Source organism: Zootoca vivipara, chromosome 6, assembly GCF_963506605.1.
Source record: "Zootoca vivipara chromosome 6, rZooViv1.1, whole genome shotgun sequence".
Lineage (NCBI taxonomy): Eukaryota > Metazoa > Chordata > Lepidosauria > Squamata > Lacertidae > Zootoca > Zootoca vivipara.
The window spans coordinates 72,681,230-72,706,302 of NC_083281.1; the positions used below are offsets into that span (position 1 = coordinate 72,681,230).

At 45.3% G+C, this 25,073-nt stretch overlaps 1 pseudogene; it reads right to left on the reverse strand.

Moving 5' to 3' along the window:
- Window positions 1–603: 603 nt before the first annotated feature.
- LOC118086809 (secretory carrier-associated membrane protein 3-like) lies at window positions 604–20,963 on the reverse strand (annotated as a pseudogene).
- Between the last annotated feature and the right edge of the window lie 4,110 nt (window positions 20,964–25,073).

The window sequence follows — 25,073 nt, forward strand, 5'->3', positions numbered from 1 at the left end:
CAAGTGGGGAAGCAGGAAGTGGGGTCCGAGGCTCAGACAGGGTAGCGGAGCCAGCGCCCCAGGTGAGACAGGAAGGGAGAAACAAGGGGGGCAGACCTGTTCCCCCAACTCCGGAATTGCGCAGAAAACGTAGGGGGAAGAGGATGGGTCTCCCCAAGTTGTTATGTTGGAGGAAAACGCGCCAAACGCCATTCGGAGGTTCTGATTCTAGCGGATAAGATGTGTCTCTGTAAATAGCACTGCCTTTCAGCACTGTAAATACGCAGCACCAATAAAAAGATAAAATGCAGAGCGGTGTAGAGTCGTTACTCTGAAGTAGCCCACTCCGGCCACTGTGACAGCAAGCTTTAACCATCATTCAGTGTGTTTAAATAAAATTCACATTTTGTTTCCAACATGCCTCGCCCTTACATTGGTCCTCTGGTTAAGGGAAGAGGGGTCACAGGTTTCCCTCTCATATTATGAAGTGGATATTGCTGGTGAATATTAATAGATGCTCCCACATACTAAGAAATCTCAACCCTTTCAAGAGTTACGGACAGGGATTGTCTAAATTTTAAAGCACCCAAAATCTGATCTGGTCAAGCTACCATGTTCCTATTTTTATATTTTCTTTTTTATGCCCAGCCTGGTGACAGCCATGAAGAACGTGGTCACCGGAGTCATGAGGGTAGCCATAAGGTTGACCATCCAACCACTGAACCCCATGTTTGGGATGCCAATGGCCTGGAGGACTTACCTGTGCAAAGAAAATGAAGAAGATGAAGAAGTTGAAAGAGCTGTTGCTCCTGTAGGCCTTGTACATGGGCTGATACCAGCAGATGAAGGAGCAGATGAAGAAGACCCAGAGGATGGAAAGACGGACATCTGAGCCACCTGAGGAATCCACACAGAAAAAGCTGAAGAAGACGGTTATGATGTTGGCCATTCAGAGGTAGTACATGGTAGAGACTTTTTCCAGGAGTCTGTGGGAGATTCCACAGGGATATCCTGATAGAAACATGGCTTCAAAGGATGGATGGTCAGTTGTTCTGTTGCACTCCACCGCTCAAAGCAGCATTTTGAAATTCTTGCTTCCGTAACTTTGTGGATCAGCTTCTGCCATTTCAACAGTTCCGCTGTGACTGCTTGAGTGCTGTAGGAGCCTTAATTCCTGGGCTCAGTGGGGCTTGGCTTTCAGGTGCACTGCAAGGCGTGAGCTGGTGGTGCTGGGGATGGGGGCTGTTGGATCTAAGGGAGAGACATGGTATGGAGTATGGCTGCATTGTCAAAAGGATTGTACTTGTTACAGGTAGAGAGCCGTGTTGGTCTGACGTAAAGGTAAAGGTGACCGACTCTGGGGTTGCGGCGCTCATCTCGCGTTATTGGCCGAGGGAGCCGGCGTACAGCTTCCAGGTCATGTGGCCAGCATGACAAAGCCGCTTCTGGCGAACCAGAGCAGCACACGGAAATGCCGTTTACCTTCCCGCTGTAGAGGTACCTATTTATCTACTTGCACTTTGACGTGCTTTCGAACTGCTAGGTTGGCAGGAGCTGGGACCGAGCAACGGGAGCTTACCCCATCACAGGGATTCGAACCGCCGACCTTCTGATCAGCAAGCCCTAGGCTCTGTGGTTTAACCGCGTCCCTGACATAGTCGAAACAAAAAATAAAAAAAATCCTTCCAATAGCACTTTAGAGACCAACTAAGTTTGTCAAAAGGATTGTAGACATCCATGGAGGTGTACTTTGAGGTCAGTTTGTGCTGTATGATAGAAGTGTCTTGGAAAGGATTCCCCATTTTCTCTCTAAGGGGTTTCACCCAGCATTCAAGCCCCTGCCTGTCCTCGCTTCCCTCCACTTCCTTGACTCATTTCACTCTGACACTGAGATCCTCAGCACCCATTGTCTGCTGTGATCCTGCTTGCCACCCACAGAGAGGATTTCTGCTCATGTGACTGAGAGGAAAGCGGGAAGTGCTCTCCTATTTATTAAGCATAACCATGTTAGAAGAGCCTGCTGGGTTGGGCCAATGGCCCACCTTGCCCAGCATCCTATTCTCACTCCCATGACTACAAGAAAGCATGGGCGTAGGCAGGGGGGGGCAGGAAGGGGCAGCTGCCCCCCCCTAGAAGCAAAAAAATAATGTATTTTACAGACCATAACCAGCACTTTTCCCCTCCAAAAACTGAAGTGGAAAGGGCTTTGCTTTAGCAAGAGCAGCTAAGTCTCCGCTTGCTGGGGGGGGGGCACACAGCTGTAACAAAAACACATCAAATAAATAAAGCAAAGTGGCTACCAGTAGTTAAGCAGTTAAGACAATGGAGCAGATATCCCCAGGCAAGTTTCGATAGCTGACCAATTCACCCTATTGTTCTTGAGTGGGAGTTGTTAATGAGCATTCAGGAATCACATTAAGAGTTCTATTGACGATTTAATGAGGGTGCAGAGGATTCAATTTGACTAAGGTGGCTCTGCAAGGCTAAAAGGAAGTGAATAAGAAAGGGGGGGCTGTAGCTTTGACAGACACAGTGATGTTTATAAAAAGCACAGGTGTTCCAGCCTGCCCCTCCTCCTGCATCTGTATACTGTAAATCAGGGGTGGCCACCTCCCAAGAGACTCTGATCTACTCACAGAGTTAAAAACTGGGAGTGATCTACCCCCTTTTGGGGGGTTCAGGTCAAAGCTGTTGAGTTTTTTTAAGGAAGGGAAGCCCTGTTTTGGGGGGTTTAGGTCAAACTTGTTGAGCTTCTTTTAGGAGGGAGGGAGGCCCATTTTTGTTTAGGGCTTCAGGTCATAGTTCAACTTTTTTTAGGGAGGAGGAAAATTTTGGGTGAGCTTTTTTTAGGGGTGCCAGTGACCTACCAGTGATCTACCACAGACATCCAGTGATCTACTGGTAGATCACAATCTACCTGTTGGACGTGCCTGCTGTAAATCAAGCAGAGAGAAAGCTGCTTACAAGACTCCTTGGGCAGATAAGCCCCACATAGAAAGCCCATCAACATGGGGGGGTGACTCTTTCAAATACGGCATTTACCAGTAATTTGGGGGGGGGGAGAGGCACCTAGGCCTCTAGGAGTTGGCTGCTATGCCTAGGAGTAGGACAATTCAAGAAAGCAGAATGATGCATATGCTATGGTAATATATCAATAGAATCATAGAATTGTAGTCGGAAGGGACCACAAGGGTCATCTAGTCCAACCCCCTGCAATTCAGGAATTTTTTCCTAAGGTGGGGCTTGAACCCAAGACATGGTTGAAATATTATGCTGATATGCAGCAATGCCTCGGAGCTGTCATGACTGCGGCAATGCCTTGCCTCGCCCTCGCCCGCCCTGCCACCCTCTCTCGCCTGCCCGACCCTCCCGTCCTTTTGCTGCAGAGTTCCAGCATCACAGCATCACCCAGAGACACCCGTAAATATGAGTTATCCCTCTCTCTATTTCTTCCTTCCTTCCCTCCCTCTTCCATCCTTAATAAAATACTGGGGGGGGGGGCAGATAAGCCCCACATAGAAAGCCCATCAACATGGGGGGGTGACTCTTTCAAATACGGTATTTACCAGTAATTTGGGGGGGGAGGGGAGAGGCACCTAGGCCTCTAGGAGTTGGCTGCTATGCCTAGGAGTAGGACAATTCAAGAAAGCAGAATGATGCATATGCTATGGTAATATATCAATAGAATCATAGAATTGTAGTCGGAAGGGACCACAAGGGTCATCTAGTCCAACCCCCTGCAATTCAGGAATTTTTTCCTAAGGTGGGGCTTGAACCCAAGGCATGGTTGAAATATTATGCTGATATGCAGCAATGCCTCGGAGCTGTCATGACTGCGGCCATGCCTTGCCTCGCCCTCACCCGCCCTGCCACCCTCTCTCGCCTGCCCGACCCTCCCGTCCTCTCCAGCCAAGCAGGGTAGCTGCTAACGCTGCCAGCCCCAGAAGCACAAGGTGGCCGCTGCCGCCGCCGCCACAATGTCATTGGGCCCACTGGCCCTGTAGCCCCGCCCACATTCCCACTTCGTGGCCCCTCCCCTCCCGTGCCTTGGCCCCGCCCCTGAACGACCATGGCTTGCCCCCCCCCTAGTTTTGATCCTGGCTACGCCCCTGCAAGGAAGTGTTCTCCACTGCTAAGGGAAAGTGTACGAATATTCTCCCCACCCCAACAATGGAACATAGGAAAGTGCTGAGGTCCTGAGGCTATCTTAAAGGACCTACACATCTCCAAGCACAATTCAGAGTGTTGATGCTGACATTGAAAGCCCTAAATAGCCTCAGACCTGTATACCTGGACACTGAGGTCCAGCTCTGAGGGCCTTCTGACAGTTCCCTCACTGAGGGAACTGAAGTTACAGGGAACCAGGCAGAGGGCCTTCTCGGCAGTGGCGCCCTCCCTGTGGAACGTTCTCCCGCCAGATGGCAAGGAGATAAATAACTATGTAACCATTAGAAAACATCTGAAGGGAGCCATGTATGGGAAAGTTTTTAGTGCTTGGTGTTTTATTATGCTTCTATATTTGTTGGGGACCTTCTATATTTAAGGGGACCCAGGTGGTGCTGTGGGTTAAACCACTGAGCCTAGGGCTTGCTGATCAGAAGGTCGGCGGTTTGAATCCCTGTGATGGGGTGAGCTCCCGTTGCTTGGTCCCAGCTCCTGCCAACCTAGCAGTTCGAAAGCACGTCAAAATGCAAGTAGATAAACAGGAACCGCTACAGCGGGAAGGTTAACGGCGTTTCCATGTGCTGCTCTGGTTCGCCAGAAGCGGCTTTGTCATGCTGGCCACATGACCTGGAAGCTGTACACCGGCTCCCTCAGCCAATAATGCTAGATGAGCGCGCAACCCCAGAGTCGGTCATGACTGGACCTAATGGTCAGGGGTCCCTTTACCTTTACCTTTATATTTGTTGGAAGCCACCCAGAGTGGCTGATGCAACTCAATCAGATGGTCAGGGTACGAATAATATTTAATAATGTAGTAAAAATAGTATTGTTTACGCTGACTGGCAGCAGCTCTCCAGGATTTCCAGACAGTGGTCTCTTCGAATCTTACCTTGAGATGCTGGGGAATGATGGTGAGATATTCTGCAGCCCATGCAGGAGGTGCCCTACCACTGACCATTCTCTCTTTTTCACATAGATTACTTTTTGCACCTTTACCCTCAGTGGTTGACCTTAAGGTTCTGTACTGGGGAGGTGTTAGTGGGAGGTTGCTGCTAACGAGGATCTTCTAAAAATAATTTCCCTGTGCAGTGTTCACCCCGTAGGAGTTGATGAGTGATGGTTTAGCTTTTAAAAAGCAAAGGATATGCATGTTACTAGCCCTCAGGGTCATGTAGGGGCCACAACAGGCTTCTGCTTTTATATGTCAAGACTTTTCTAATAAAGGGCAAGCGCAGCTGTTGGCTACTGGCAGCGAAAGTGCCCCACTGAAAGGCAGGTTGTTACTAATCAAACTGGGCAGGGCAGGGGAAGCCCTCACTTCCTGGGAACACAAGTTCTTCCCAGCAGATTTTGGAGTTCTGAAATAACTTCATGTGACTTTCAAAACAGAATCAACTAGGAACAGAATAATAGAATCACACAATTCTAGAACTGGAAGGGACCCCAAGGGTCATCTACTCCAGCCCCCTGCAGTAGGGGAGGAGAATTCATTTTGCCTGCTCCTCTCAGCAGGCTGACACTATCCAATGTCCCCATCCTTGCTCATGCATCAGAATGCAACTCCCAATTAGATTACACACACTTCAAGATTTTGCAGTGTATTCTCGGTGTGCCAAAAGGGCACACAAAAATAAGTATATCACATAAAAGATACATACAAGATGCATCTTTCACTGGCAAATGCATTGAAAAGTGCATTTACTTTTAAAATGTATGCACCAATGTGTGCAACAGGACTGAATTAAATGTAATGGCACACAATGGAGGGGAAGAGGCCTGTGACCGAATGCCAACAAGACTGAAACTGGACAGTGTTAGGAGAACTTGCAGCTTGGGTGAAATATTTTGAAGTAACCACTTACAATTTCTGGAATTCAAAGGATCTATTCATGCACGAACTCTTTACAGGGTAAGTGGAGATGAGAGAGAAAAAGTAGGAGACATCTTGTCAGGAGAGAACAACAAACAAAATGGACCAGCTTTTAGGGGTGGAGTCAACTTAAAGCTACAAAAGAGAACTGGCTAGATTAATAAATAAGCATAACAATGCTCTCTGGTAGTTTAAATAAATACATGCTTTAAATAAGAATCTCAAGAGAAGTAAATGTACTTACTTTTCTCCAACAGATCCAGTGTTGTTCGGGTGGCATTCTCCTTCCTTCCCTCCATGTTGGAGAGCCCTGCACCCCACAAAAAAACTGCTCCAGAGGATTCCCTCCACCATCTAAAGCATATCTGGTGGGTTGCTGCAGTGTTTCAGTGTTTCTGCTGAAGTTACACAGGGAAAGAGCATCCTTTGCGGCACCCCATTTCTGGAACTCTCTCCTTGCCTAGTGCTTAATTCAGTGTGTGTGTATACAATATATCGACTGGATTTACCCAAGATTAGCCATATTTATAACAGATCTGTTGACATTACTGGGCATTGCTAACTTAGATCCAGTCATATCAATGGGTCTCATCTGAATAGTATTTTCATAGGATTTCCCCAACTGAGTTTCCTTTAACACCTGGTTCCTTGCATCGCTGCTTCTACTATGATTTTTTTTTTAAAAAAGAAAAGGATTGGTGGCATGCTATTTATGATCTTGTTTTATTCTGTAAATCAACCTGGTAATGCTACAATGAAAAGTGGTCCACAAATCTTATAAATAGATAAGCAACCCACCCCCATCCCACTGGTCTTACACTGAAGCCTAACACTTCTGAAACAATCAAAACATTGTACTTTAGAGCAAGAGAAAAATCAGCAACAGGGAGAGTGAAGCAATAAACATGTTAGAGGCCAGCAGCACTATTCAGCCAGGGAAGGAAGAAGGAAATAAATGGGTCTTTTGCACCAGCATTGAACAATAAAAAGCATAGGCACCAAGTTAGGGATCCTTGAGGAATTTGTTCTTTCCTAATTCTTGTACACATTAACCTGATCCACACCTCCCTGGACCATGACTAATGAGCAGGTTGGGATGTTGCTATATTATCTATCTAATCATCTATCTATCTATCATCTATCTATATCTCTATATCATCTATCTATCTATCATCTATGTATCATCTATATCTATCTATCTATCATCTATCTATCATCTATCTAGTGCTTTTTTTCTGGGGGTACGCATGTCCCTAAACATTTTGTGAATCTAAGTTTGGTCTCATTGAAGGGCAATATTTCAATATGAGAGGAGGAGGAGGAGGAGGAGGAGGAGGAGGAGGAGGAGGAGGAGGAGGAGGAGGAGGAGGAGTTTGGATTTGATATCCCACTTTGTCACTATCCTAAGGAGTCTCAAAGCAGCTAACAATCTCCTTTCCCTTCTTCTTCCCCCACAACAAACACTCTGTGAGGTGAGTGAGGCTGAGAGACTTCAGAGAAGTGTGACTAGTCCAAGGTCACCCAGCAGCTCCATGTGGAGGAGCGGGGAATCGAACCCAGTTCACCAGATTACGAGTCCACTGAGAGTACCCCTAAACATGTTTTAAAAAGAAAAAAGGCACTGTATCTGTCTGTCTGTCTGTCTGTCTGTCTGTCTGTCTGTCTGTCTGTCGACTGTCTAATCCACACACACACACACACACACACACACACACACACAAAATGTAAGGCTGTTATCACATAGCCCCCATTGGAGGATTTGTAGTGCTGCATTACAATACTGGATTTTCATGAAGAAAAACCAACGAGACCAAGAAAAGAGAGCTCAGTAGTTGGGGAGGGAAACTCTAGGGAATATGTTGGGGGAATGGCAGGGGGGTTGATGAGTAGAGTGGACAGAGGTGCAGTCCAGTGTGTATGTGTGTGTGTGTGTGTGTGTGTGTGTTTACACCATCAATGTTTTGCGATGCAGATCTCAGACCAAAAATACCTAACATAAAAAATTCAGAATAGAAGAAAGTTAGAAAATATGCTGAAAACCTGTATTTAATTGCACATACAATAAATACAATAGATAAATACAATAGATGCAAATTTACGTGAAAATAAACTGGAACAGACATATGAATGAACACACATGAAACTGTTCAAACTAGAAATAGACAGATTTCATTCATCACTATCCAAGATGAACCTCTCTAGGAGGATATTCCACAACTGGCCTGCTAGCTCCCCCCTCCCCAACATCAGATGACGAGGCACCCGAAAAAGGTCCCCTAGTGATCCACACAAATGTGCTGCTTCCTGTGTTATGTTGCATTTGGAATTTAGAGGTATACTGCTTCTCTACATGGAGGCTCCAGTTTTTGAGTTGTAGCTAATAGCTGTCTGTGGACTGCAGCTGGAGGACCTGTGGTGCTTCAGCTGTTGAACTCCAACTCCTTTGATCATTGTGCCTTCTGGCTGAGGTTGATGGGAGTTGTTGTTATTAATAGTATTTATTGCATTTATATCCCACCTTTTTCTCTGAGTACCTCAAGGCTGTGTACATGGCTCACCTTCCTCATTTAATCTCCACAACAACTTTGTGAGGCAACTTAGGCTGAGAGGCAGGAGGCTGGCCAAAGGTCACACCAAGTCAGGGGCCAGCAAATTTTTTCAGCAGGGGGCCGGTCCACTGTCCCTCAGACCTTGTGGGGGGCCCGGACTATATTTTTTTGGGGAAAAGAAAAGAATGAATTCCTATGCCCCACAAATAACCCAGGGATGCATTTTAAATAAAAGGACACATTCTACTCATGTAAAAACACGCTGATTCCTGGACTGTCTGTGGGCCGGATTTAGAAGGCGATTGAGCCGGATCCGGCCCAGGGCCTTAGTTTGCTCACCCATGCACTAAGTGAGCTTTTCATGGCAGGTCTCTCCAAGGTCCTAGCCCAACACTGTAACCACTACACCACACTGCCCAATAGGGACCTGAGGCTCCCCAATCTCTGTGACCAACCATGTCTGTGCCTCCCACCTTCATGGAAGAGACAATTCACCCTCCGTAAATGCTGCAAAGCCATTTGAGACTTGCATATATGGACCTCGTTTTGAAAACCTTATGCCCCCTTGCGTCCCCCCCCTAGTAATGATGTGCTCGACTCTGCCTGAGGCAGAAAGGAAAGGGTTAAGTCTTGCCTCCTTTCCGATTGCCTCAGCAATCCGGAGATACTCCTTGGTAACCGTAACCAGGACAGCATCTTTCTTTCCACCCACAGGCGAATTAGCAGATGCTTCCATCAAGGGCATGATCTAGGGATTGTACCGCCTGGCTGGCAATTTTCCTGAGCCCCCACATTCACTGGGGGGAACAAAAGGTTTCAGAAAGGGAGTGGGGCAGCACAGTGCTGGGTATTCATGGCAGAAAAAAGAGAGTTGTTCCTTAAAAAAAAAAATCACCAGAGGAAACTTGGCTCTCTGGGCAGATGTGGGCTCCATAATACTGTGTGGGATGGCTATTTAAAGTCACATTTTTCATGAGACATTTATGAGGTGGTGGTGGGGAAGCCTAACATAACAGCATCATCTTTGCAGGAGACTCCTGTTCTTCAGGAGCCAACTGCGAGGTTTTGCATGTGCTGTAGCAGAAGGGAGAAGCATTCTTCACATGCTCAGGGAATAGAATCACCGAACTGTAGAGTTGGAGGGGATCCCAAAGGTCATCTAATGAAGCTAAAGAATCCTGGACAGATGGCCACCCAACCTCTGTTGGAAAACCTCCAATGCAGGAGAGTCCACCACCTTCTGAAGTAGCCCATTCCGCAGTCAGATACCAGAAAGTTCTTCCTAATGTTTAGTCAGAAACTCCTTCCTGGTAGGGAGCCGCAAAAAACCAGCTTGCTCCATCTTCCATGTAGCAACTCTTCAGATGGTTTGAAGAGGACTCTCACGTCACCTTACCTTTCTAGGCTAAATATACCCAGCTCCCTCAATCATTCCTCATAAGGCTTGGTTTTCAGATCCTCGGCCATCTTGGTTGCCCTCCTTTGCACATTTCTCCTCCAGATTGCAAGTGAAGAGAGAGTTGTCCCACGGTAGAAGCAAGTTCCACAGTCATTCTCACTTAAGCTCTCAGCCAACTCTTCATGAAGCATTCAATCTTAAGACTCTAGTGAGCCATATGTACCCGTTCATATATTACACTCTCTGTTGTGTCTCTGTGTAAGTCACTGCTCTGGCCTCCCTCCATTATACACCCCTAGAAATGGATAATTTAACTTTGTACCTGTTCAAGGTGTGAGCACATCATCAATTCATTCCAGGTGCAAGATGCCAACAAAGAATGACCAGCAGTCAGCGGAGGGTCTTTATTGCATCTCTGCATGATCCACTGCCCTGGGATTGCTTCTTTTCAGTTAAGCATGCCTCTGAGGGCAGGTTGTTCTGAATCCCACAAGCATGTAGTGAGTCCTAGAGTACAGGGTGAGGTAGGGATGTAAAAACAATTCCTCTGGTTTCCATTACAGTGGTATCTCGGTTTATGAACACAATTGGTTCCGGAAGTCTGTTCATAACACAACTCCTAGTCAAGTTATGCTCTATATTTAGAACTAGTGTTTGGGGTTGAAGTCAATGTTAGTCCTGCTCAGAGTAGACCCACTGAAAGTCATCAGCACAACTAACTTGGGCTTGTTAATTTTAATGGGTCTACTCAGTTTAAAACCTAGCTGGATACTGTAGGTTAAAAAGGCATACAAAATGCTTAAACATTGTGTCAGTGTGCGCGCGCGCACACGCACACACACACACGCATATTTTTGTGTTAAAAAGAGTCCACAAAATGCATATGATTTAAATGCGGAATTTTTCTGCATCCTGCCAAATAACCTGCACAAAACAGGTATCACTGACTGAGATCCAGCAACATATCACAGGGTTGGAATTGGGCTTCTCTGGAGCCATGATGGGGAAGTGAAAAAAAAAACCACACAAACCTATGGCTCAGCAGCTTGATATGAGGGTGGGGGTCTTTGAAGGCCTAAAGAAGTCCACCTACTGAGGAAGAAGAGCACCCTAGGCAATAAAGAGAAACAGCTGGGACTGATCAGCTGTCTGGGAGCTGCACTCAAGCTGGAGGGTGAGGAGGTGTAGCTCTGTGCCAGGAACTCCAACAGAAGGAAGCCTTGCAGACTTGGCAAGAGAAAGCAAAGTAGTGATGGGGGGGACGGTGGTGGAGGGGGGGCAGCATCTGCTGATGGATCTGGGGTGTGAAACCAGCTTTAAAGTTGGAATTGAGAACTCTGCCTCCTGAGCTGGAAGATTCCTGCTTTCACACTTCCCCGAGATCATCAGCTGAAAAGTGGCTTGGAGTTGTGCTGGGAATTGGACTGGGCGACTTGTTAAATCCTGGTTCTGATGAGAGTCCAGGAATGTTTGCGTATGGTTTTGCCTTTGTTTCTCAGAACCGATAAAAGGAACGACTTCTTCATGCAGTGCCTGGATGAAGTATGGACTTCGTTCCCACAGGAGGCAGTGATAGCCACCAGCCTAGTTGGCTTTCAAAGAGGGTTAGAAAAAAAATCATGGTGGAGATGGCTATCGATGGCTATTAGCAATGATGGCTATGCACTGCCTCTATGGCCAAAGATAGTAAATGCTTCTGAATACCAGTTACTGGAAGTCACAGGAGGGGAGAGTGCACTCATTCTCGAGTCCTGCTTGCCGGTTTCCCAGTAGGGCATCTGTTTGGCCACTGTGAGAACAGGATGCTGGACTAGATGGATCATTGACCTGATCCAGCAGGCTTTTCCTGTGCTCTTGTCCTCTCTTTGGAACCTCTACAGAGCCTGGCACATGGGATTGTAGGGTCTTTGAGGGCATTGACCTGTCTGTGGTTTATGGTACTCCAAGGGTAGTCAATGAGTTGTCATTTAGATGTTGCTGGGTCACAGCATCCATCTTCCCATGACTGCTGGCCAGAACTGTCCCAAGTGTCTTTAAACTTCTACAGTTCTTCTCCATATAGTCAATGAATTTACTCCATTCCCTTTGGTACTTTGTCTCTCTCTGGTCACAGATCCCGCAAGTCAACTTTGCCAACTCTGCATAGTCTATCATTTTCGTCTGCCACTCCTCGATCGTCGGTATCTCCTGTAATTTCCATTTTGGGGCTAATAAAGTCCTTGCCACGGTTGTAGCATACATAAATAGTCTCTGATCTCCTTTTGCTATTTCCTCTCCTATTAATCCCAATAGAAAAGCTTCTGGTTTTTTGGGGAAAGTATACCTGTCAAACAGTTCTTATGGTCAGAGGTTCTCCTTTGCTTCAGTCACATCTGGTAGGGAGTGATTGTAAACCCTAAGGTCAGAAGGAAATGACATGCATAAATGTACAGACAGTAATATATGTGCTATTAGCAGTGAGTGGCCATTCATAAACAACAACAACAACAACAACAGTGGTTAATAACACATACATTCTGGCATTGGTGAGCTATTTGAAGTTCCTTTGTTCTAATACAGTCACCTTAAGGTCAGTTATCACGTGTCCTGCGAGGTTTTTCTCCACTCCCTTTTGAGTTTGCCGTTTCTGATATCAGATCTGTATACAATTATTATTTTTCATAGAGTTCATGTGGGTTAAGCATTCTGTAACAGTGGCTGTGATGCCGATGAAGGGGCTTCTCACTTTGACGGGCGGGGTGGAATCTGGAGCGCCCCATGCCCTGTGTCTAAATTCTGGAGGTTCCTTAGAAATTCAAAGTCCAGATAAACACGTCCGCATTTGCTCTGGAAAATGATCTGGGGCAAACTGATTCAATTAGTCAGATTTAATTTCTCTCCCCTCAGAGATACCGCAGGCGCTTTTGGTGTTATGTTTCCACTGGCAGTTAAAAACATATTTATTCAGGCACGCATTAGCTGGCAATTAATGTGGGCTTAATTATCTTCTGCTCATTGTTTTATCATGTATTTATTAAGCAGTTTGATGTAATTTTACAGTGTTGTTATTTTATCATTTGCACACCCATTTGGTGCCTCATAAGCGAAAAGTGGCGTGAGTATATGTTTGTGTGTTTGTGTGTGTGGTTTAATCTGGAGTTTTGATGCATTTTAAATGTGTGTGTGTGTGTGTGTGAGAGAGAGAGAGAGAGAGAGAGAGAGAGAGAGAGAGAGAGAGAGACAGAGAGAGAGACAGAGACAGAGAGAAAGTGCTTAAAAACCCCAGATTAACCCAACGACTCCATTTACTGGAGATGGAAACTTCCAGTTCTCAGTGAACCCAAGTTGCTGGAAACCAAGGGGCAGGGGAGAGGGTTGCTGTTCTGAGGTCCTGCTTTGCTGGTTTGCTACCATCATCTGGTTGTCCACTGTAGGAACAGGATGTACACAACTCCTATCCTGGTCCAACTGTACTGGCTGCCGATTAATTTCTGGGCCCAATTCAAAGTGCTGGTTTTGACCTGTAAAGCCTTAAATACCCCAATGACTACTTCTCCCTATATGAACTAACCTGAGCCTTGCAATCATCCTCTGAGGTCCTTCTTTGCGTGCCCCCTCCACAAGAGGTGTGGAGTGCAGCAACACGAGAGTGGGCCTTTTCAGTGGTGGCTCCCCACTTGCGGAATGCTCTCCCCAGGGAGGCTCGCCTGGTGCCTTCGTTGCATATCTTTACACACTAGGCAAAAACATAGCTCTTCAACCAGGCCTTTGGCTAATGAAACCATCCATGGCCTTTTAAACTGTGGCAGGGTTTTGTTTGTTATGTATCCTTGTGTTTTTATATTCTAAACTGCCCTGTGATCCTCAGTATAAAAAAAAGTTTAAAAAACCACCCTAAAATAAACAAACATTAATAAAATGCTGGATTAGATGGACCATTGGTCAGATCCAACAGGCTGCTCAAGGAGGATGCCAATATTTACTAGCCTTAATGTCCATACCAGTAGTTGGAGGCAGTCAAGCTTCTGAATATCATTGGCTGGAACCTGTGGTGCAGGAAGTGTGCTCTTGTGCTTGGGTCCTGCTTTCTGGTTTCCTGCCTGTTTGGCCCCTGTGGGAACAGAATGCTGGACTAGATGGGCCCCTGGCCTGATCCAGCAGGCTTTTCTGATGTTTTGCGGCTGCAGCAGAACAATCCGTTCCAATCCACACTCCATTTGAGAATGTTTCAGACCCTGCTTGTCTGAATTTCCCCCATCACTGGTACCTTCCTTATAAGACAAAAGTTGTTCCTTTCCAAGAAAAGGGGTAATATATAGAAATACATGTCTAGGTGACTGTTTCTCAGACAGACAGAATTCAAAGGAACCATCAGGTTGCTAGGGACCAACACTGTCATTTTCTTGACATCTCTGATGAATAATAAAACAGGTGAGGGAGCAGAACCATCTCTCCAGTGACAACTCCCCCCCACTGGATTATAGTGTTGAAAAGGGGTGATTCATTTGCACTATGAGCATCAAGCTGGTATGTGTAAATAAGACCTACATTCCCCTGATATTTACATGTAGGGACAGAAATTAGCCATGAGATACTTGTCAAAGGCTTCTCTTTTTTTTTGTATAACATTTTATTAAATTTTCCAATTATTGCACATTTAAACATACAAATTACAAAATGACACCTTAACATACATTCTACTGTGACTTCCCTCCCTCCCCTCATCAGGTTTTCTAATCAGAGCTTATCTCGCAGTTTCTTTATTTCTTCCCCTTAAGTTCGATTCGCAGGATTTACTTCAACCCTGCAAGAGTTTTTAAACTACAGTTCTTTTCCATATAATCCACATATTTACTCCAGTCTTTTAGGAACTTTGCTTCCCCCTGGTTTCGGATCCCGCTAGTGAGTCTCGCTAGTTCTGCATAGTCCATCATTTTTGTCTGCCACTCTCCAATCGTCGGTAGATCCTGTGTCTTCCACTTTTGGGCTAGTAAAGTCCTGGCTGCTGTTATTGCATATAAAAATAATACATTATCTTCTCTTTTAATTTCTTGACCTATCATTCCTAACAAAAATAGTTCAGGCTTTTTGGGAAAAGTATATTTAAAGATTTTCTTCAGTTCATTATAGATCATTTCCCAAAATTCTTTAACTTTATCGCACTTCCACCACATATGGTAAAAATCTCCCTCCCTCTCCTTGCATTTCCAGCACATTCTATCATTCATTCTATACATTTTACGGTAGATAATTTCACTGGAGTTAAATACCATCTATATATCATCTTCCAAGAATTCTCTTTCAGTGCGGTACATGCAGTAAATTTTAACGATTGATTCCACAGCTTCAACCAACAATCGTAATCTATGTTATGCCCAAAATCTTTTGCCCATTTAATCATCACCTCTTTTGTCAGTTCGTCTTTTGTATACCATTCTAACAGCAAGTCATACATTCTAGACAATAATTTTGTTTCGCCTTCTAGCAGCTCTATATGGAATTTGGACTTCTTGTCCTCAAAGCCTATCTTTTTATCTTCTTTAGCTTCTCAGCTCATGCCCAGCGTTGCAATAAATGAGCAGGGCCTGGCTCCAGCACGACAAGGTCTCTTCCAGACAGGCATCGGTAAAAGCAGCAAAGTTCGTCAGGTTTGCCAGACTTGACTGTTACCACTTGCCAAACTTAACTTCACCCTGTCTCTTGAATGCGTTTAGCAATGCGTGCTCATCTGTTGACTTAAACCATTTCATAGAATAATAGACTCATTTCCTTCTGCATTATCCTTCTATGCTGCTATTTTCCAACAGAGAACTGTTTCCAATGCATTGGCCCCCTCAATAGATCAGATCAAAACCTTGGAAGAAATCTGGAGGAGGAGAACTTCAGAGGCATCTCAGTCCCTAGCACCATTACTATTCCATTCCTTGATCCGGACACTAGAATTCTGTGGATGCAGCCTAGAATTGCATTAGTTTTTCCCCTAGGTTGGTTCCTTTGGGATCCCACCTCTCTTCTTATCTAAATCCTCCTTTTCCACAAACTCTTTGCCTTTTAAGCCCAACCAAAACATAACTTCATTTGCACACTCTTCTTCGGCAACTTATCCCTCTGTCAAGAATTTAGATTGTTAGCTTCTGGGAGGGTTAGCTAATGCCACAGAAGAAAGAACAGTGTTGGAAGATGACCTTAATAGATTGGAGAACTGGACCAAAACTAACCCAATGAATTTCAATAGAGACAAATGTAAGGCTCTGCACTAAGACAGGAAGAACCAGCTGCACAAATATAAAATGGAGGATACCTGGCTTACTAGCAGTACATGTGAAAAGGATCTAGGGGTCTTAGTAGACCACAAGCTTAACATGAGTCAACAAGGTGATGGAGCAGCAGCAACAACAAAATTCTAATGTTCTTCTAGGCTGCATCAACAGAAGCATTGTGTCCTGATCAAGGGAAGTAATAGAACCACTCTATTCTGCCTTGGTCAGACCACATCTGTTGTCCATTTCTGGGCACCACATTTTAAGAAGGGTAGAGATCCAAGCTGGAACGTGTGCAGGGGAGGGTGGCCAAGATAATCAAGAACTGGGAAACCAAGGTTTATGAGGAATGGTTGAGAGAGTTGGGTATGTTTAGCCTGGAAAAGAGGAGACTGAGAGGAGATATGATGGCCATCTTCAAATATCTAAAGCGCTGTCACCTGAAAGATGGAGCAAGCTTGCTTTCACCTGCTCAGGAGGGTAGGATCCAAACCAATGGCATCAAATTACAGAAAAAGAAGATTCTGACTAAACATCAGGAAGAACTGTTTGACAGTGGAATGGTCTCCCCCAGAAGGCAGTGGACTCCCCTTCAATGGAAGTTTTAAAGCAGAGGTTGGATGGACATCTGTCATGGATGATTTAGTTGAGATTCCTACATTGCAGGGGGTTGGACTAGATGGCCCTCGGGGTCCCTTCTAGTTCTACAATTCCATGATTCTATGGTCCTGCCTTACCTGAGGTCAGGTGCTGGGTTCTTAGCTAAGGTGAGAATAGAAGGGAAAGGTATCTGCCCTTCAATCAGTCTTACAGCTTGTACCCTGTGCCTGGCAACACAGGATCTAGTGGACCAGATTATTATGAATCTGATTATTTTATGCTTTGCTGATTGTTTCCTTGGATTTAATATCATTTTAATGATATACGCATCCCACCCTGGGACCACTTAGTGAAGGGCGAGTTTCTAAATCTTATTACTGAATAAAAAATTCCAATGGATGTAGCAAATCTTAGTCTCATCACTTTATTAAGCCAAAGAGCAGTCCCCCCTCCCCCCCAAAAGGTATTAAGGACAGAGGCATCCTGTTTAAAAAGGGCTAATGGGACTGGCCTAGAATTCAATTACTATTTCTCCAATTTTGAGCAGCAGGTTTTCACAGAAAAGTCTATGTTATGCTCCAGCTGTTCCTATATATCAGGAATAATCTTTATTTTCTTATTCCTGATACAATCCAACCAGTACTATTATTTGTGTGGGGTGTGTGGTCTGTTTAAACAAATAAACCAAAGTATTGTTTTGATATGAAACAGATTAATGCAGAAATTGTATGAATTGTTAAGGATATAAGTTTAATGTGCATGCATTGTCTTTAAAATGCTATGCAGAGATTTGCATTAGGCAGGAGGTTTAACTGTAACACACGAGGCAAGAAAGAGGGTGGATATTTCCATTTGGGCAGATTATGTCTCATACTGGAAATCCAGGCTGGGATCTCTAACAGGAAGAGATGAAACCTGAGAACTCGGTGTCCTGGTCATTTCTTGGAGTCAGCATTTCAGCTCAGCACTGTTGGTACAAGCAAGTTGCTTGTATAGGATCTCTCTCTAGGACCAGAGAGAGGATAGTTCTTACACTGTATTAAAAGGCTGGACCACATTGCTAGTTTGTTTAAGAGCAATGTGTTATTTTGTATTTTGCAACATTTATTTTGTAACTAGTTTAAGACCGTTTGCAGTAAAGCTTCGAAACTTTTTCTTGTGGTGGAGACTTTATTCATTTCTACTCTGCATAAGGGCCAGATTAGGACCATTTTCACAATGTCTAACATGAATAAACACATGCAAAATTGGAACAAGCCAAAATTTGTCCATCCTCAGTTTTGGGGATGCATTTGAGCTTCCCATTCTCTCTCTCTCTCTCTCTCTCTCTCTCTCTCTCTCTCTCTTCTCTCTCTCTCTCTCTCTCTCTCTCTCTCTCTCTCTCTCTCTCTCTCTCTCTCTCTCTCTCTCTCTTTCTCTCTCCACACACACACACACACACACACACACACACACACACACACACAGTCTTCTGGCACCTTAAAGATTAACTGTGTCATACACTTTTATGGAGTACAATCCACTTCATCAGATATAGGGCTCAAGAGAACGGTGGTATATGGAAACCTATAACATAATAAATTTCTTAGTCTTTAAGGTGCTACAATGTTTTCTTTTGCCATACATTCATCCATGCCATTAACATCCATCTAGGAGGCTGAAACCCATCTGGAGAGACTTTTCCTACAATGCAAGAGCTGTCTGTGATTTTCCCCCTGTGCAGTCTCTTTCATTTATTTATTAAATTTGTGGCCTGCCTTCCAATCAAATGGTGTTCCAGATGATGAACAACAATGCAAATGCAACAAAATGGACTATAACACCAATGTATAATGTAGGAAAACCGCATCCACTTAAGCACAACAAAAGTAGGGCAAACAAATAAAAATAAACCAGAACATTTCCGGTAAGAAGGGTTGCAGGATTTTAGCAGGAAGCAACGAGACATTCACTGATTAGAAACAGAGAATCGTGAAACTTCTGAAGGTGCAAGCTGCCTATAAGAACATAAGAAGAATCCTGCAGCTGAATCCAGGGCTGGCTCAAGACATTTTGACACCTGAAGCAAACCACAATCTGGTGCCCACTCCCAACCAGGGAAGGAGGGGTGAGTGAAGATCTACATCCAGAACAAGGGGAAGAATATCAACCTTACCCAATGGTTGAAGTGGGAATCAAAGGCCTCCGTGTGGAGGAAAGGGGCCTGCTCTGAATCACACTGGGTAGGTCCACACCCTGGGAGAGCAGTTGCCACTGTAGAGGCAACATGGAGGGAGGGTTGGTTGGTGAGGAAGTGGCAAATCCAGCCTCAAAGGTGCCATAGCCATCGCTTCCACTCCAGCAGTGGCAGCAACAGCAGATGATGCATTCATTGGAGGCCAGATCTGTTGTTTCTGGGATTCTGCTACCAGAGGCAGTTGCCTCAACTTGCCTGATGAGTGGGCCGGCCCTGGCCGAATCAGGCCAGTGGCCCATCTAGTCCAGCATCCTGCTCTGGCAGAGGACCAGCCAGGTGCCCCAGTGGGAAACCCGCAAGCAGGATTCAAGTGCAAAAGTGTTCTACCCTACTGTGGTTTTCAGTGACTGGTATTCAGAAGCATTGCTGCCTCTAACTGTGGCTGCAGACCATAGCCATCCTGGTTAGCATCCCTCAGTAGCCCTCTCCTACATGAATTTGTCTATTTCTCTTTCAAAGCCATTCAAGTTGGTGGCCACCACTGCCTCCTATGGGAGCGAGTCCCATAGTTTATATGATTTGTAAAAGAGTATTTCCTTTTACCTGTCTTGAATTTTCCAACATTCTACTTCATTTGATGTCCGTGAAGTTCTAGTGCTGTCAGAGAAGGAGACAAACTTTCCTCTATCCCCTTTCTCCATGCCTTGCACGGTTTTATAAACTTCTATATATGTCCCCTCTTATTTGTCTGTTTTCTAAACTAAAAAGTTCCAAAAGCTGGAAACTTTCCTCGTATGAGAGTCTCTCCATCACCTTGAACATTTGGGTCTGAAAGAATCACTGGCTGTGCCTGCTAGACAACAGATCACCTTGGCCTTATCCTGTCCAAGCTGGTTTAGCTTCACCTGGCTATCTGCAAAATGGGTATGGCGTCTGGCTATCTTGCAGGGTAAAGACTCCGAGACTAGGCTTGTGAAAGGTTTCAAATAGATACAGCCCAGATCTTATGACTTAGGTGAGTTAAGGTGACCTGGGGATGGCTTGCTATATGGCTCCCTCCACTCTGCTTCCAGTTTTTGCTGTATTTTCAACACCCTTCCCCCCAAAAAGGGGAAAAGAGAGAGATGCTTAGTATTATTTAAGTACATTTCCTTAACGCTTGTGTCAGAACTCGTGAATGTAACACCTTCGTCCTGACTCAAGTACCAGCCTGCCAAAACCTCTGTGGCATGGCCCCCTGGGTTTTGTTTTTTTAAAGGGGGGCATACTGTGCCCCTCTGAAACATGACCCATCCTGAATGCTTTCCTCCTGCTCTATTTTGCCCCTGTCCCTTGCTGCCTCCTCTTCTCTGGGGATCTGAGTGAGAACATTCCTCCCAGTTGCCATGGAAACTCCACTGTTCGGCCCGATCCCAATTTCTCTCTCTCTCTCTCCCACCCCCTTGTGCTCTTAGATGACTGAGCAGAGGACGGCTCTTAACATGCAATGGAAGAGAGGTACATGGCTGGTGGATTTCCTTTCCTAGATACCCTCCATTCTCCCACAGTCCAGTCCGTAGCTTGCCTTCCTAGGGTGTCTCAGCACTCGCCTGCCCCTCCAACATCCTCCACCTGTTTTCCTACAACACATAAGCATCACTCGAGCATAATGGCCTGTCAGCAGGTGGCATGTCTGGGCAGCTGCTGAGAGGCCACTGCTACTGTCTGAAGCTGCTGCCCCAGGTGGCTGTTAGAAGTCTGAATTAAGTGAAGCCTCCTTGTTCAAGAGCAGGATATCTGAGAGGTCTGGCTATTGCAGACAAACAACAGGTGGTGGCTATTTCCCATCATGTGTGGCTTGCAGCTTACCCAGGCACACCTGGCTGGTTGACATAGGCGATGGCTCCTTGGTGCCCTGGGTGCCCAAACATCCACAAAATTCGGCACCCACAAACTTCGGCGCTGGGGGCATGCATGTTGCATGGCACCCATGGCCCCGGGCACCCATGATCATGGGGCTGCCGGCAAACCTGCTGGTTGAGACTAGGGCCAAAGTGCTAGACAAAATGAAACTCTTAGTGTTCCCAGCAAAGCAATGCCTAAACTTTGATAATAATGTTATCTAGATGTGACAAGTTCTATCTCAGCTGGGATATAGGGACATAGGAAGCTGCCGTATCCTGAGTCGGGTCATTGGTCCACCTTGCTCAGTGTTGTCTACTCTGACTGGCAGCTGCTGGAACTCCAGGGTTTCAGGCAGGAATCTCTCCCAGCCCTACTTGGAGATGCCTTTGGGGATTGAAGCTGGGACCTTTTACATGCAAGGCAGATGCTGTGCTAAGGAACTACAGTCCTTCCTTATTTCGACACAGTTGTGAGTGGCTAGTTGATACTAACTCCACAGGAAGTGATGAACTTTGACACTCTGCACATGTTCAATGGCATGCAATTCCATGACACTTTTCAGTGTTGCAGGGCTGAAACCTGGCTTAGCACATCTCACACTGAGCTCTACACTCAGTTGTCCAAGCTCACACTCATTTTTTTTCTTTTTAAAATGACCTCAATGCACATTCAGGCTCATCCTTTGTTGCACAACCCAACGCTTTCCCAGGCAATCAATCGCTCAAGAAGATAGGCGACTGGGTGACAGGCAGATGAGCCAGACGACTTTAACCAAAGGTATTTGCCCACAACTGTAGGCAGTGATACAAAAGTGAGTCATGAGATCTATATTACACAACAAAGTAATTAAATGTTTAGTGCAGTTGATATGAGACATGAGATATCAAATTCATAATACTGCAGGCTTTTGATACATGAGAATCAACTATTTTGCGCATATATATATATATATATATATATATATATATTCAGGATTAGACATTATTGGAAGAAAATGTCCCAGATTTCTCATATGATTACTGCCCTCAGTTCGAGCCACTCTGAAGGCCACCTGTCTCTGCTCCAAGTTTATCCGTATTCACTTCAAGGTTATCAGTCTTCGTGCCAAGGTTATCTGTCTTATTTCCAAGTTTATTTGTCTTCACTCCAAGTTTATCTGTCTTCACTTAAAAGTTATCTGTCTTCTCTCCAAGGTTATCTGTCTTCAAGCTTATCTGTCTTTGCTCCAAGGTTATCTGTCTTCAGAAAGCTGGTTCCACTGGCAGGTCTCAACATGCACCTTCTCAGCAATACTGTCAAAAATGCAGTGGCCTGTGAGCTACCCATGTGCCCAGTGTTAGGCCACTGTTCCACACAGTGATATTCTATTGCAGCCTCCTGGCCAACCTTTGAAAAATATCCATCCAGGCACTGCTGCTCTGCCCTGGCCTGCCCTCTGCAAGCACCACCCAGTGAAGTTAAAGTCCCTCCAGCCCATTGGAGGTGGCCATTGTCACCCCCACCCTCACTTGGTTTCTTTAACACAGGAGTGGGGAACCTATGCCCTGCCACTTGTTGGTCAACTATGGCTCCTATCATCCCTGGCCATTGACCAAGCTTGCTGGGACTGGTGGAAGTTGCAGTTCCCCAACATCTGGAGGGCTGCAGTTTTCAAATCCTGTCTTAACAGGGCATGGATGGGAAGAAACTTGAGAATTCAGAAATGACAAGCATGAGGTCTACCTACCAGCCACCTTCTCTCCATACAGCCTACTTTACAGGGGTGTTGTGAGGATGAAAACCATCTTGAAGGAAGGGTGGGCTAAAAGTATGGTTAGTTTTGGTGTGTTTTTAAAATGCTGTTAAAGTTCTTCTTCTTTTTAACCAAACATAGTGGAGTTGGGGGGCGTGATGGGATGAGATAATGTCAGAAGGATGATAAATGTCAGAAGGAAAGGTCAAAGGAGATTCCTATGTACATGTGCATGTGTGAAGATTTATGAGCCCCGAAGTCCTGTTCTTGAATATAATGAAGCTTAAGGGCTCAGGATCTCCACACTGAGAGTCAACGGGATTTACTTCTGAGTAAATATGCATAGGGTTGTGCTATAAAATGGCACCTCTCCACACAGAAAAGCAGATGATTTTAGAGCAGTCTTGCTCCACTTTTCATGCTTTGTAACAAACTTTGCCGGATTTTTGTCACACAAACTCTCCTTCATTTGCGGTTTTCAAACAGAGGCTGCATGTCAGCAATTCTTTAGCTGTTATTCCTGCATAGCTGGGGTTTGGAGTAGATGACCCTTGGGATCCCTTCTAACTTGACAGTTCTATGATTCTATAGGAGAACCTTTGGTTCTCCAGATGTTGCTCAGCTCCCATCAGTTGACTTCTTTCAACTCAGGGATGAGCAGCCTGATGACCTCCAGAGGTTGCAGGACGACCACAACTCCCAGCTCCCCTGACCATTGGCCATCCTAGTCAGGGCTGATGGGACTTGGGAGTCTCGCAACTTCTGCAGGGCACCAAGTTGCAGAAGGCTGATTAAGCCTTTAATTAACCTCCGTGGCAACACGAAGTGATGCATTATTAGCAACTTTTTCTACACGCAGCCCCAAAAGGGTGATAAACAATCGCACAATGCACGTACCTGTTTTTATATGGGGGGGGGGAGTGTAAGTGAGGTAATAAATTAATTCTGCAATCTCATTTTTGCAATGGCACCAGCCCTGATATGGATGTACATATGGAACAGTGCGCACACCCAAGCAGCTCATCTTCTTATCAACATTTCCCTCCAGAGACAACCATATGGTTGAAATGTGTTTGACAACTTATAGCTTCGTATTAGTCACATCAGGTTGCTTAGCGATACGTTCTGCTTTCAGTCCACACCGTATTTTATTTCTTATTGTGTTGGTTCATTCCAATTTTAAACAATTGGCGTGCAACAATATATTGAATAAAATTTTGCCGTATCTTAGAAATGCAGAGTTGGAAGAAACCCTAAAGGCTCACCTAGTCCACTTGCAATGCAAGAATCGCAGCTAATTTGCAAGACTTTTTGACATACTGTCTCAGTACAGAGTGATTAGGAACTATTCCTTCCGTCTCTCTCAAACACAGAGACACTAAACAAAAATTCGGGGAGCTGTGGTCCAATAACATCTGAGGTGCCGCCAGTTACTCATCCCTGGCCTAAAGAGTGAAACCAATGCCCTGTGAACACAGGTGTATGGACAGGTATAAGAGGACAACAGACCTTGCAGGTTCAGGTGTATTTCAGCTCTGAAAACCAAGACTGGAGACAATAAATAAGAGTGGATTGTTGCCTTTGTGGCCTGCCTCTCGGCTTCCTGCGGGCATCTTTGTGAAGTACAGTAGCAAAGAACTCCTTCTTCATGCAGCACCCAATTAAACTATGGAACTCTCTCCCACAGGGGGCAGTGATGGTCACCAACTTGGATGGCTTTAAAAGTGAATTGGGCCAATTCATGGAGGAGAGGGCTGTCGGGTTATTTTATTTCATCGATTAACAACAGTCAAGAGCAAACCTAACGATAAAGGGGGAGGGGATGTAAAAGTTTAACAATAAAAGTGTATCAGCCTGGAGAGACAAAAGTACAAAGATACAGTGCAGCTGCAAAGGAATGATGAAGCATACAAATTTTCCCATTACTGTACAAATAATAAAGGTAATGGGGACTACCAGCTATGCCTCTTCTGCAGCGGCAGACTTTGGTATTTCCAATTCCAGCAACATCCTGTGCTATGCCAAAATTTGGGACACCACCCCCCATCTTGCCTTCTGTTCTAAGTTGTTGTTGCGGCGCCCCCTGCAGTGCCCTCTCAGCTCAACACCCAGTGTAGAAGAAACAGTTGCGCTCCCCTAAATCTGCCTCTGCTCTTCTGGGGAGCCCACAAGCAGGACCTGAGCACTCTCCCCCTTCTGTGGTTTCTAGCAATTGGCATTCAGGAGCATTCATTGCTTCCAAAAGTGGAGGCAAAGCATAGCTATTCTGGCTTGTAGGCAATGATAGCTTTACCCTCCGTGATTTTGTCTAACCCTCCAAGTTGGTGGCTCTTGCTGCCTCCTGTGGCAGGGAGTTCCACAGTTTAATGACGCGCTGCATGAAGAAGGGCTTCCTTTTATCTGTCCTGAATATTCCAACGTTCAGCTTCATTAGATGTCCACGAGTTTTAGAGTTATGAGGGAGGGAGGAAAACTTTTCTA